Below are 13,266 nucleotides of genomic sequence, written 5' to 3' on the forward strand. Positions count from 1 at the left end.
TCAAGCATGCCCGTCTATCGTCTTTTCCCTCCTTTTGCTTTACTTCTAAGATGCCAATTTTCGTGATATATAATTTTTGTTGGGATTGGAAATGGGAATGGACGAATGAAACCTTAATTATAGGCAATGGAAGAGAAAAATCTCCCTATTTTTATAAAGGCAAGGAGTGAGATTGGGGGAAGGGGGGGGGAGAGAAGGGGAAGAAAAAGGAAGAACCACTGTCAGCACAAGAGAAAAAAGAATCTGAACTAGGGCCTGAGAAATCTGCTCATCAAACTTAGTTACATTTGAGGATCTCAAGGAAATCCCGTGTGCTCCAATGCAGAACTGGAGCTCCTTTGTGAGTTGTTGGAAAGCTCTTAGGGCAGAGGAGAAGAATGTAGGTTATCACATGGCTGGGCCTTTTCCAGGGTGAAGTACCAGCTAAGGGATCTGACTGAGGGGTTAAGACAAAAGTTGCAGTTATCCTTCCATGTGAACCAAGTATGCCTTTTAGAATGTACCTTGGGCTCTTTTTCAGCTGCACATTGCAGAGTCGATATTGAGTGGGCAAACTGTATGTCAGAAATACTTGTCCACCATTACAGAGCTTCACTTTGGGACCTTCCTTTGTGGGAAACACATAGATCAGTGGTAGAGCACATGATTTGCCTGTAGGAAGTTCTAGGTTCAACCCCCAGCATCTGGAGGTAGGGCTAGGAAACATGCCTTTTTGAAATCATGGAGAACTACTCCTAGTGTAGGCATAAACAGTATTGAACTAGATGGACCACTGGCATGTCTCAGCATAACATGGCTTTTTAGAAGATCAATGATAAGGTCTCACTAAAGAAGGGTGAGTCTGCCAATTTTGCTTTCTCTCCCTGTTTCTCATTTTCCAAATCCTAAAGTTCAGTTCTCAACATTTTTGCATTGGTTTGCAATTTTTTTAAAAAGAGAACTCATGAAATTTCACATTCATTTTTGTGCAAATCTCTCCTAAATATACACATTTTTGTTTGGCAATTTTGCCTAATATACACCACGTTGCAAAGCAATTTTCCTTTATAGAAACCATTTTTCTACACATTACAGTGGTACCTCGGGTTACATATGCTTCAGGTTACAGACTCTGCTAACCCAGAAATAGTAACTCGGGTTAAGAACTTTGCTTCAGAATGAGAACAGAAATCGTTCTCCGGTGGTGTGGCGGCAGCAGGAGGCCCCATTAGCTAAAGTGGTGTTTCAGGTTAAGAACAGTTTCAGGTTAAGAACAGACCTCCGGAACGAATTAAGTACTTAACCCGAGGTACCACTGTACTTGGTTGGAAAGTTGCATTGCAAAATTTGGAGAAGTTCAAATTTTGAAGGATGGCTCTTTCATGTATTGGTTCAGAAAGTGCAAGATCTTAAATAGTGCTTGTGGGGGCAAACTACTGCCAGCAAATAATACCTGCCTTGAAGGATTCGCACTGGCTGCCAACCTGCTACCAGGTGAAGTTCAAGGTGTTGATACTAACATATAAGTCGCTATACAGTTCAGGACCAGGTTACCTGAGAAACGGCTGTATCCCTTATACACCCAGCAGACTGCTGCAGTCTGCTCTCAGAGGATTTACAAGCAGCTTAAATTTACCTGCTGTACTGAAGAAGAAGGGCTGGGGGTATTTAATTTTATATTTCCCCATGGCTGCAGTGCAGAAAATCACGAGGAAATGTAAATCAAAGTTAAACATATCCCCATCCTTGGACTTTATAAACTTCTTCCTCATTTGTTACAAAGTCAAAACAGCATGACATTTTGACAACTGATTTCTCCCCCTCTATAGAGAAGGCACTTGCCTTTTCAGACACATTCTTCTCTGTCCTTCAAAGGCCAGGGTTTCCCCCTCCCTGAGAAAAAAAGTTATCTTCCATGAGCTATTCCAAGAATAACTCACAGTAGCACTGTGGACTGTGAAGGATTATATTGTGTTGCTGATTGCCACATAATTAACAACAAGTGCCTGTGCTTTGCACAGAGGTTACAGAAAAACAAAGAGAAAAGTTTTGGAAAATTGCAAGTAAGAGGGACGCGATAGAGGTGTATAAAATCTTGCAGGAAAATGGAGAGGGAACCTCCTCAATCTTCCTCTGATAGTACTGGAACTCTGGTATATACTGGAATATCAGTGGGGCCCTGACTGACTCCAACTACAAAAGCTGAGACTGCTGAAGAGGCCAGAGACCATCTTGGCTGTGAGTCCTGGAAGACCTGCTCCCTGCCTTGCAGGCCTTTTCCCACCTGGCTTGGGAGAGAGGGGCCCGGACTGACTCCAACCACAAAAGCAGAGGCTGCTGAACAGACACTTAGACTGGAGGATTGCTTAGGGACTTGTTGCTGTTGTTGATATTAATTTTGTGTATCTTTATTTTAGACCTTCCACAAATTCAGTGGAAATTATTCAATTTGGCTGTGCACCTTTTGATGTTTTATTTATTTTGCACTTGCAGGACATCTTTGGGAGAAGAAAAGGCTGCCGTGGGTATCAGGTTAGTCACTGTGAAGGTGATGCAACTGGCTCACATTTCATACGCAAACGTTCTTGCCAACCAAAAGATGGCAGCCAAAGATGGTGTTAGGAGAAGACGGAGATATAAGCCAGTCAGTATTCACCTTAGCATAAGGAACACCATTTATAGTTTGGGTAACCATTTTATAAAGTACATGACCAGGGAGTGAACGCAGGGGTCTGAAGTGAAAAACAACTCCTAATAGGCCATAGGAAATGTGTGGGCAGCTGAAACAGCAACTACTGATAACCGCAGATCTGGTCAGAGACAGGTCAGGCTACAGAACACAGAATGAGTTGCAAGGAGGAACTGGTCTTGGATATGCAAGGGGGAACGGGTGCTTGTGCAAGGAGGGTTTGTGAGCCTGCTGTAAGCAAAAGTATGTAATCTGCTGGATTTTGCTGTAAAGGTGCTCTCACTCTTTGGAGCATTAGCCCAGAGGCGCCCTGCTGTTGCACATTGCAGCTTTATTAAAGCTAAAAAAAAAGGTAAAGGACCTCTGGATGGTTAAGTCCAGTCAAAGGCGACTATGGGGTTGTGGCACTCATCTCACTTTCAGGCCAAGGGAGCTGGCGTTTGTCCACAGACAGCTTTCCGGGTCATGTGGCCAGCATGACTAAACTGCTTCTGGCGCAATGGAACATGGTGACGGAAACCAGAGCGCACGGAAACGCTGTTTACCTTCCTGCCGCAGCGGTACCTACAGTGGTACCTTGAGTCACAAACGCCTCAGGTTACAAATGCTTCATGTTACAAACGCTGCTAACCTGGAAGAGTTACCTTGAGTTGAGAACTTTGCCCCAGGATGAGAACAGAAATCGTAAGAGGCCCCATTAGCAATAGCACGCCTCTAGTTAACAGTTTCAGGTTAAGAACGGACCCCCGTATTTTTCGCTCTATAAGACGCACCTTTTCCCTCCTAAAAAGTAAGGGGAAATGTGTGTGCGTCTTATGGGGCGAATGCAGCGTAGTGATCCTTCTTGCTGTTCTGGCTTCTGCGATTCAGAATAATTTTTTCTTGTTTTTCTCCTCCGAAAACTAGGTGCGTCTTATGGAGCGAAAAATACAGTAAGTTTGTAGCTAGAAGTACCACTGTATTTATCTACTTGCACTGTTTTGTTTTCGAACTGCTAGGTTGACAGGAGCTGGGACCAAGCAATGGGAGCTCACCCTGTCATGGGGATTCGAACCGCCAACCTTCTGATTGGCAAGCCCAAGAGGCTCAGTGGTTTAGACCACAGCACCACCAGCGTTCCTGCAGCTTTATTAGCTCTTACTAATAAAGACACGTACCTTGACTGCCTGTGTGAGAGCCTCCTCTGTTCCCTGTCTGTTCGTCCATCAGGGAGTGGTCCCTATTGTGAGCCACTGCTCTCCCCTGAATTTATCCCACCATGGGCTATGCATATAAATAACCAGTGTTGTGCAGACAGCCGTGGGCTTGAATCTAAGACTGCATCTCTCTCTGTGAGGGGTGGGGGTCTGTGGGCTGCAGGAAACTTTCAGAGCTTGTGCCTGGATTCTCAGCATCTCCTTAAAACATGTGCTGCTGTGATGACAGCAGGTGCTTTCTGTTTCAATGACTAGAAACTGCTGAAAACTTTTCTGTTCCACCAGGCCTGTGCAGGCAATTGAGAATACACATTTCCACAATGATTAATTGTTGTCTTTTTTTATATGGTTTTAATACATGATTTTATGTATTATTTTTGTAAACTGCTTTGCTTTTTTAATGAAATAGCTGCATATAAAGAAGAAGATATCCCACTTTATCACTACCCAAAGGAGTCTCAAAGTGGCTAACATTCTCCTTTCCCTTCCTCCCCCACAACAAACACTCTGTGAGGTGAGTGGGGCTGAGAGACTTCAGAGAAGTGTGACTGGCCCAAGGTCACCCAGTAGCTGCATGTAGAGGAGTGGAGATGCCAACCCGGTTCACCAGATTACGAGTCTACTGCTCTTAACCACTACACCACACTGGCTCTTGTGTGTGTGTGTGTGTGTGTGTGTGTGTGAGAGAGAGAGAGAGAGAGAGAGAGAGAGAGAGAGAATAAAGATGAATGGGACACCAAAATTTTTGCACACCCCCTACAAGATTTTTTTTTTGGGGGGGGGGATTTCCAATGTTGGGACCTAATTGGTTCCATGCTTGGTTGTGAGGAGAGCAAAATCTGGAATGATCATGGACAAGCCTTATTCCCATGTGGCAGAAGGAGGACCCATTGCATGGGGGCAAAATATGTCCCTTAGGGCACGTACTATAGGGTTGCCATATTTCAAAAAGTGAAAATCCGGACACAAAAGTTGTTGAGCTTTGAACTATTTTGAAGTAAATTTGCTGAAATCTACACTTCCAACATGGGCTGCCATATGTCTGGATTTTCCCGATTGGACACTGTTGCCAACGGCCGAATCCCAATAATGTCTGGGAAATTGTGTACGTATGGCAACCCTAACATACTAAAAATAAGTACTTTGAATTGCACAGGAATCTATTGTATCCACCCCCATCCTTTGGGGTTCTTGGAAAAGATGATTCCTTTCATGAGCTCACTCCTCCTACCTGCTGCTAAGATGGGCAGCTCCCTCGTTTTCAGCTAACGACATGGCCAATATATAACAATGAAGATGAATTACAATATTAAATGAATCAGTGAGAGTTTACAGACTTTGCAACTAGATCTGGTAGAACATTATCATTATTTGTATGATCGAAGGAAGAAAGATAAATTTGCAGACCAAAACTGTATGTTCATACAGTAACTATGGGATTGGGCTATGAACTCTGATCTGGTCCAAGACCGCTGCTTTCCCTTTTATGAATGAGGAACTGGTTTTGGATATGGGAGGGGGAGGGGGTGCTTGTGCAAGGCGGAAGTGGGGCCTGTGAGCCTGCTGTAAGCAAATAGTGTCTGGGCAGATTTTCTGAAAATTGTTGAAATGTTCTTTGCAGATGCATTGCAACGCAAAATTTCTAAGGAGGAGCAGACAGGTCTATGGGTGTTTGACACATTTTTAGTTTGGGCATGTTCAAAATTTCAACAAATCCTGTGTTGTCTCCTATCGAATTTTAGGCTGCAAATGCCCTGGGCCAGTGTGTGATCCTTTACGTTTTGTAACGGACCACACACATGAACGGCAAAGCAATGATGAAACATAGCAGTTTGTAAAATGAACGCAATCTTCTTTACACAAGCATGATCAGGACTTGAATGCAGTTCATTCCCGAAGGTTGTCTGTTTTTTGTTTTGAAACCTAAATGCTTCCCTGGCCATTAAATCCCAATGAGATAATAAGATCAATGGTGAAGCCCTCTTTTTACTAGCCTTACAACTAGCACACAAAATTGTTCATCTGCAGCAATAAGAACATGGGCAATGGAGCAAAGCAACAACAATTTATTGCTATTTGAAAGTCATGAGTGGCCTATAATCCGGATGAGTATATCCAGAACAATTTCTCAAAGAATTCCCAAAACAGATAAGAAGCAACAGACCTATCTGTATGCAGGTTAAAGAAACAGGGGGCTTGAAGATGGTACCAATAAACTTCTGAAGATATAAATGAATCACATGGCATAACACAAGATGGCAAGGGCTGCATGCAGAAGGTCCCAGGTTTCTGTTAAGTATTGTTGGCAGGGACATCCCGAATGCCTTTAGGGAGGTATTTTTATACGCAATGGCTGCAGCTTGGACTTTGGTGGCAAAGGGGTGGAAGGAAGAAGCCCCAACAATAACGGATTGGCATAACAAGCTACAAGAATTTGCTGAAATGGCGCCGTTGACAAATAGCCTGAGAGGCAATTCAAAACAAAAATTTATGGAAAAGTGGGATAGATATAAGATATCTGTTCAAAAATATAGTAAAGCTCCGCTATCTATGTTAGCATTCGATTGAAGTTGGAGAGAGACTGAGTTGAGAAATAAGACCAAGGGTACATATTGATATAGGAATGTATTAGATAAAATGTAAAGAAATATACAATAATAAGAGTACATTCATTTGTAAAAAAAGGAATATACAATGGGATAGACAGGAAGGCCAAAGTGTTGGTACATATATGATTTTGGAATAGTTTTTTGTCCTTGTTTCTTTTCTTTAGGTATACAAACCTTGTATATAAACTTTGTATACATGCTGAAAATTATACTATAATAAACCTTGTGATGTAATATGATAATGTTTACCGATGTAACATAAGAACGTTAATAAATAAATAAAACTAAAAAAAAAAAACCAAAACATGTAGAAGGTCCCAGGTTCCATCCCTGGCATCTCAAGACCTTCTGCATGCAAGACATTACATTTCTTCAAGAACTGTATTAACCAAGTCAATATGAACATGCAAACTCCCCCTGCTGAATCAGATTAGTTCGCAGTGGCAGCTGGACAAGACAGAAGAGCTTTCAAGCAGGGTAATAGTACTATTTTTTATAAAAAGGAAGAATCCCCCCCCCCATTATCTGTTCTCTCCCTGTTTAAAATTTTATAAACCTTTTTCATCTAGACCTCACATCCCAAAGATACAGAGATGTTTGCTTAAACCAGAGCTAAGCAAACATTTTTGAATTTTCCAATATGCACCAGGCACAGAGAAAACATCATCGATCTGGCAGACTAGATGTTTTTGTTATTTACATTCCGGTGTGTGTCCATCCCTCACATATACTTTGCTGAGAATAAATGCAAAGTACACATTTGAGGCTATTCAATACTAGACAGTGTGGCACTGGCAGCCAAAACCATTTATTTACGGCACCCCTCCCCCTTCTTTGTCTTCCTAGCAAAAGCCTCATCTCACTACAAACAACTTATTCATGTAAGTAACACTGGAATGTACAAAATAAAATAAAAAAATCTTACAGAAAACAAGGTTAAGTAAGGTGTTAGGTTTTCCCAACTTCAATAAACATTCCGATTCCCTGGCGGCAGTTGCATTTACAGTTGAAATTCAATGACTGACCTCTTCTCCTTCGGAAGCTGAACTGTTTATGAACTGTTTATGAACATTCTGTGTCATCATGTCAGCTCAGCTTACAAGTGAAAACAGGGAATTTGCATGCAACAGGTGGGAAGCTTTAAAACCCCAAAGCAACATAATATTTCTTAAAAGGACTGCTTTCACTTGTTTTAGATGCAAAGGAGAAGAGACTCCCTAAACCCAAGTTACAGGGGGACACTTACTGGAAAATCTTCTACTAGCTATATAGTGTGTGTGTGTGTATATATATATATATATATATATATGCGTGTCATTTAGGCCACATTAAAAATTATGGTCCTTAGGAAAAGCAATTTTTAATATTCTGGGCCTAATGTTGCCAGTGTCATTCTGACACTAATTCACCCAATGAATTTTGCACTTTTGTCATAAAAGTGTCACCCACACATCGTTACCAAATGAATTACACCGCGACCCACTTAGAGTGTCCTCTAATGTAATAAAATTCTCCTTAAAGGAAACATTTGATATGATGAGTGAAATCAAATTACTGTGGTTTGTCCCTGGTATAGCAATTCTTCTCCTAATGAAGATTTAATGAAAACAATCATTCTACCGGGCTTCACAGAGATGGGAACTTCTTGCCACCACACAACCTGTTTCAGAATAGTGTTCTTAAAAGCAGATTTACAGGGCAATTCTATATTTTATATGGGACTCCAAAGTAAGACCCATTAAGTTCAATGAGCCTTACTCCCAGACAGATAAGTGGGTATAGGACTGCAACCTTAAAACAATAATATTACCACCCAGCAAAGCAACACTTTTTTTGTGTACACTTCAAGTTTTCCACATATTTTTCCAATACTTATTTCCAGCAGCAGACTATTTTATCATACCCAAATACATCCTATTCATTAGGCTCTTGATCTCATTGTTTGGCAACAAAACATTTGAGACATTTAGCAGACTCAGATGGTTTCAAACAGGAAGCCACCAGTCCAGGTTGAGATTCCGAATAGCTCAGTGATGTGTATCCATGGGTGCTATGTATTTATTTGCTCATTATATTCCTATTTCCTTCCTCACTATGGGTAAATGGAAAATGACAAAGATCCAAACCTGCTGCATCAACTCCCATAGAATAATTGACTCATTTTTGTTATTTTATTTTTTAAAATCACTAGTTTTAAATTATCATCATCATCATCAGCACACAGCCCAGCTTGCAATGGTGGGAAGAATAAAGAATAAAACATACAGAATTTAAACTTCTGCTGCTCTACTTGGTTATTTTTCTTTCCTTTTTTGATTTGCCAAATCTCACCTGTCTATGGACAGTAAAGGCATATGCCTTGCCTCCCCTAAAAGTCTTATCCTAATCTTTGTGGGGTTTGCAGCCTAAATCAGAAGTGCATGTTTTGCTAGACAAGCACAGGGCTAGTTCTTGAACTTCTTAGAGAGTACTCTGTGTGTGGTCACTTGCTTTGGGTGGGAACTCTGTAACAAAGGAGAAAATGCTTTATACTTCCTTTTGCCTGTGAGGAGATTCTCCCTTTCCACCATGCCTGCAAGCTGACCAAATATGCATGGCTGAAGCCCTTGATTTCAGCCATGTTAGCCATGACTACCAACTTTTACTTTGCTGTAACTTAGAAGTATTTTTCTGCACACTACTTTAATGTATCTGCTGTCTGCATTGAAATGTAAGTAAACACTTTCCCACCTATCTTACTAAAATGTGTGGTTCATTCTCTGCAACAGGGATGAAGAGGGGGAGCTCATTAAATGATCGGTCTGTGATCACTTAGAAAAAGATGCTGTGATTACTAAGACCCAGCATGGGTTTCTCTAAAACTAGTAATGCCAGAGGAATCTCCTTCCTTTTTTGGTAGAGCTACAAGCTTGATGGAACAGGGAAATGCTGTGGACATAGTGATTTCAGTGAAGGTTTTTGCCAGGTCCACCACCATATTCTTGCAGAGAAACTGGTAAACTGTGGGCTGGACAAGGTAACTTTTAGGTGGATTTGTAGCTTGTTGACTGACCAAACTCAAGAGGGCTCACCAACCAGTCATCATCATACTGGAAAAAAAGTGAAGTGGGGACTGTCTGGGGGGTCCACTGTTGTTCGACATCTTTATGAATGACTTGGATGAAGGAATTGAGGAGTTGCTCATCAGATTCACAGATGACTCCAAGCTAATGCCACAGAAGACAGAATCAGGATTCAAAATGATTTTAATAGATTGGAGAACTGGGCTCAAACTAACAAAATGAATATCAGTGGGGGCAAATGTAAGGTTCTACACTTAGATAGGAAGAACCAGCTGCAAATATAAGATGGGGTGCATGTGAAAAGGATCTAGCAGTCTTAGTAGACAATAAGCATAACATGAGTCAACAGTGTGATGCAGCAGTAAAAACAAAGCTAATGCTATTCTAGGCTGCATCAACAGAAGTATAGTGCCTGGATCAAGGGTAGTAATAGTACCACTCTATTCTGCATTGGTCAGACCAGACCTGGAGTACTGTGACCAGTTCTGGGTGCCACATTTTACGAAGGATATTGACAAGCTGGAACATGTGCAAAGGAGGGCGTCCAAGATGACTAAGGGTCTGGAAACCAAGCCTTATGAGGAATGGTTGAGGAAGCTGGGTAAGCCTACCCTGGAAAAGAGGAGACTAAGAAGACTATCTAAAGGGCTGTCACATGGAAGATGGAGCAAGCCTGGTTTCTCCTGCTCTGGAGAGTAGGACTTGAAGCAATGGCTTCAAGTTATGAGAAATGAGATTCTGACTAAACTTCAAGAAGAACTTTCTGACAGTAAGAGCTGTTCAACAGTGGAACAGTCTCCTTTGGAAGGACTCTCCTTCCTTGGAGGTTTTTATGTGGTGGTTGAATGAGCATCTGTCATGTATGATCTAGTTGAGATTCATACATTGTAGGGAGTTGGACTAGATCATCCAACAATTCTATGTTCCTTCAGTGACACTCTGGCCCACGATCACCAAGACAAAAAGTCTTGACTGGATGAAGTCTTCATTAAAACATAGGAAGCAGTCCTTTTTTCCAGACCTATTAGGAGTGATCACATCCCTCGGGATTGGCACTGGGTATTAAGAGCCATTGATGGCCACTCCCTTCTTCTTCTTTTAGTGGAAGGAAAGCTTTCTGCAGATGGTCAGAGGCGGTCTTAGTGTTTTGAAAGACCGCGTGGCAGAACACTGTCACTGAAAGCAGGATCTGTGGCTAAACCCTGTTTGACCCTGTCTCTAAAGAACCCTGAGAGTGAGCGAGTGAAATATAGGTGGCCCCCTTTCAGCATGAACACAATATTCTTGTCCAGCCGGAACACTGACCACAGACTTGTGCCAAACCTGCCTGCCATTATACAAAATGATGAACTGCCCGGTTACTTCTTCTTTCCAACGGGGTTTATGCTCGATGGCTCTTGACTCAAAGAAACAGACTCCCCATCTCTCTCTCCCTCTCCCTCACCCTATCTCTCTCTCTCTCTCTCTCTCGGCACAGTGGTGGCGATGGGAGGACTCGGTGTGCATGCTAAGAGCACAGAGCCCTCGCCCCCTCCGCTTTCAAGGCTCTCGCCCCCCTCCACTCATTTCCTGCCCCACCTTCTCCTCCCATAGCCTCTGCCTGCTCCCTCCACCCTCAACTCCTGTCCCAAACCCGAGGAACAACCCAGCCGGAATGACCGAGAAGAGACCGGTGTGCTGCCTTTGTGACCTCTGTGCATTCCTTTCTATTGAAAAGGGGGAGATAGGAAAAAAAAACTCTTCGGGAAATACAGTGTGGAATGTACAACTTGGGAAGCAAAACAAGGATGCTCTCATCACTTCCACGACCAGCGTTGCGCTCTCGAGACAATACAGCTGCCATTCACCAAAACACACTCAGTTCATAATACCGGCAGGTTCCCCCCCTTCCTCCATTCCCGTGAAGAGAAGCGAACCCTCCACACCCCTTCTGCACCCCAAACCTTCTTTTCTCCCGACTCCGCATCCAGCATGCCCAATCCACTTAGAACCCCCCCCCTCCTCCCAGAAGCAGCCGAAATGAAACAATACAGTACAGCTCTCAGGAGCAGCCAGAGACGCCTTTGTTTCCCAAGCGGAAATCCTACCTCTCAGACTTGTCACATCTTCTCTTCCTCGGAAAAGCCCAAACGCACCGGAGTTGTTATTATTGTTGTTGTGGTTTTTTGGGGTGGTGGTGAGGGAAGGGTGGGGGGAGAGGAGGCGGAGAAACACCACCCTAATTGTTAATAAAGCAGAATCTGGAGGAATCCTCTGACCTGCCACCAGTTGTCGAGCGCCGTCATCCTTACCTCCTGACGTTTAAAGCCTTTTCGGACCATTAATGTCACAACCCCCCTTGCTAACTCACGCTCCCTGAATACTCCCTTGCTCAAAATGTCTGAAATAGTTTGGAAGGGCAACGGGGGTTTGACAGGCACACACGCCAGACGCTTGGGCTGGGGAATTTCGTGGCGCGAGCTGCTTTGTGTTGTGGGGTTCCCCTCCCTTCCAAAGGACCAAACCTAACACGCCAAGGAAATTAAAAACAAAAGCAGTATGCCCGAGGTAAGATTTCTTTTGACTTGGGATAGGCATGCAATTTCTGTTCGGCGCTATAACAGGGTCCTTGCATAAAAATGCAAGGATAATTCTAACAGCCCCCTCCTGAAGCTTGCGCTCCTTTCTCCCACGATTCTGGTACTAACATGAGGCAGGCTTATTTTCTCTGCCTGACAGGTATTTGGGAAAACTTTAAAGCAAGCAAAACGGAATTCTTTCGAAGGGGGAAACGGGGAGCTATACAGGGCAAACCAGACAAGGGATGTTCCCCAAACAACCTTGCTGTGTATTGTTAAGTAGGGATGGAGGAGAAATTCCGTTTCGTTTGCGTTTTATGGAGAAACGAACTGAGTCACACTTCTCGAAGCAATGTGCACTTTCCCATTGAAATCTGTACTTCTCCGAATAATGCTGCAACAACAAAAGAATGTGCGCAGTGATGCATATATTGGGGGGGGGGGATAAGCATAAAAATACACATGCAAGTAAAAATAATGTATCAAATACACTGTATTTGGGGGAATTGCTAGCAAAATGCGTATGTGCATATTACGATACATGTGCATATTTGTTGAACGTACGTATTATGAGAAATGTGTACAGTATTAAAATTCTGACAGATAATCAAGAGGACATTTTTTAAAAAGACATCACAAATTGCTAGAGAAATGTGGATATCTGAATTTAAGCCTGGAAGCATGAGAAACGGAAACAGAAATTGACAGGTTCATCCGCCCCTACATTCCTGAACTGTGCAGAGTTCCCCAGAATGTTGCTTTCCTTTGGAGGAGAGATCACTGGGGAGGAGATCATGGTGTTTTGTAATTTATTTACAAAGAGACAAGCAGAGCCCAGGTGGGACCAAGCAGCTTAAGTCCTCCTGCAAGCCCCAAATCCACTGCCTCACATCAGCCTCCCAGGGAGCTGCTCCAAACCAACCCCCTGAGATGCCTTCCAGCTGTCAGCTCATCACTCTCTTCCCCTCTGCTTTGCTCTATGTCTGCCTCATCCTGTGCCCTGCTATCTCAGGCAGCAGCTTCTCCTTTTGTTCCTCTTCCCAGAAATCATCAGCCCCTCCTTTCAGTCTGGCAGACTTGGGAAAGGCGTGTGTACTTCCTCAAACTTCTGATGGTTCTCCCCACTTCCCTTTTTGGAACATTCTGGAGAAGCTCTTGAAACCATCTTTTAAT

At 43.0% G+C, this 13,266-nt stretch overlaps 1 protein-coding gene across 3 annotated transcripts in view; it reads right to left on the minus strand.

Moving 5' to 3' along the window:
- KCNMB2 (potassium calcium-activated channel subfamily M regulatory beta subunit 2) overlaps window positions 1–13,266 on the minus strand; it is a 316,176-nt gene that overhangs the window by 198,460 nt on the left and 104,450 nt on the right. Inside the window, exon 1 of one of the 3 annotated variants that reach the window (XM_081008313.1) lies at window positions 11,623–12,056. The exons of the other annotated variants lie outside the window; for them this stretch is intronic. The gene's annotated coding sequence lies outside the window, so the exon portion shown is untranslated. Of the gene's footprint in view, window positions 1–11,622; window positions 12,057–13,266 lie in introns of those variants that run through there. 3 annotated transcript variants of the gene reach the window in all.

This window comes from Podarcis pityusensis, assembly GCF_964106645.2.
Source record: "Podarcis pityusensis genome assembly, chromosome: 5".
In the NCBI taxonomy this organism is placed as follows: domain Eukaryota; kingdom Metazoa; phylum Chordata; class Lepidosauria; order Squamata; family Lacertidae; genus Podarcis; species Podarcis pityusensis.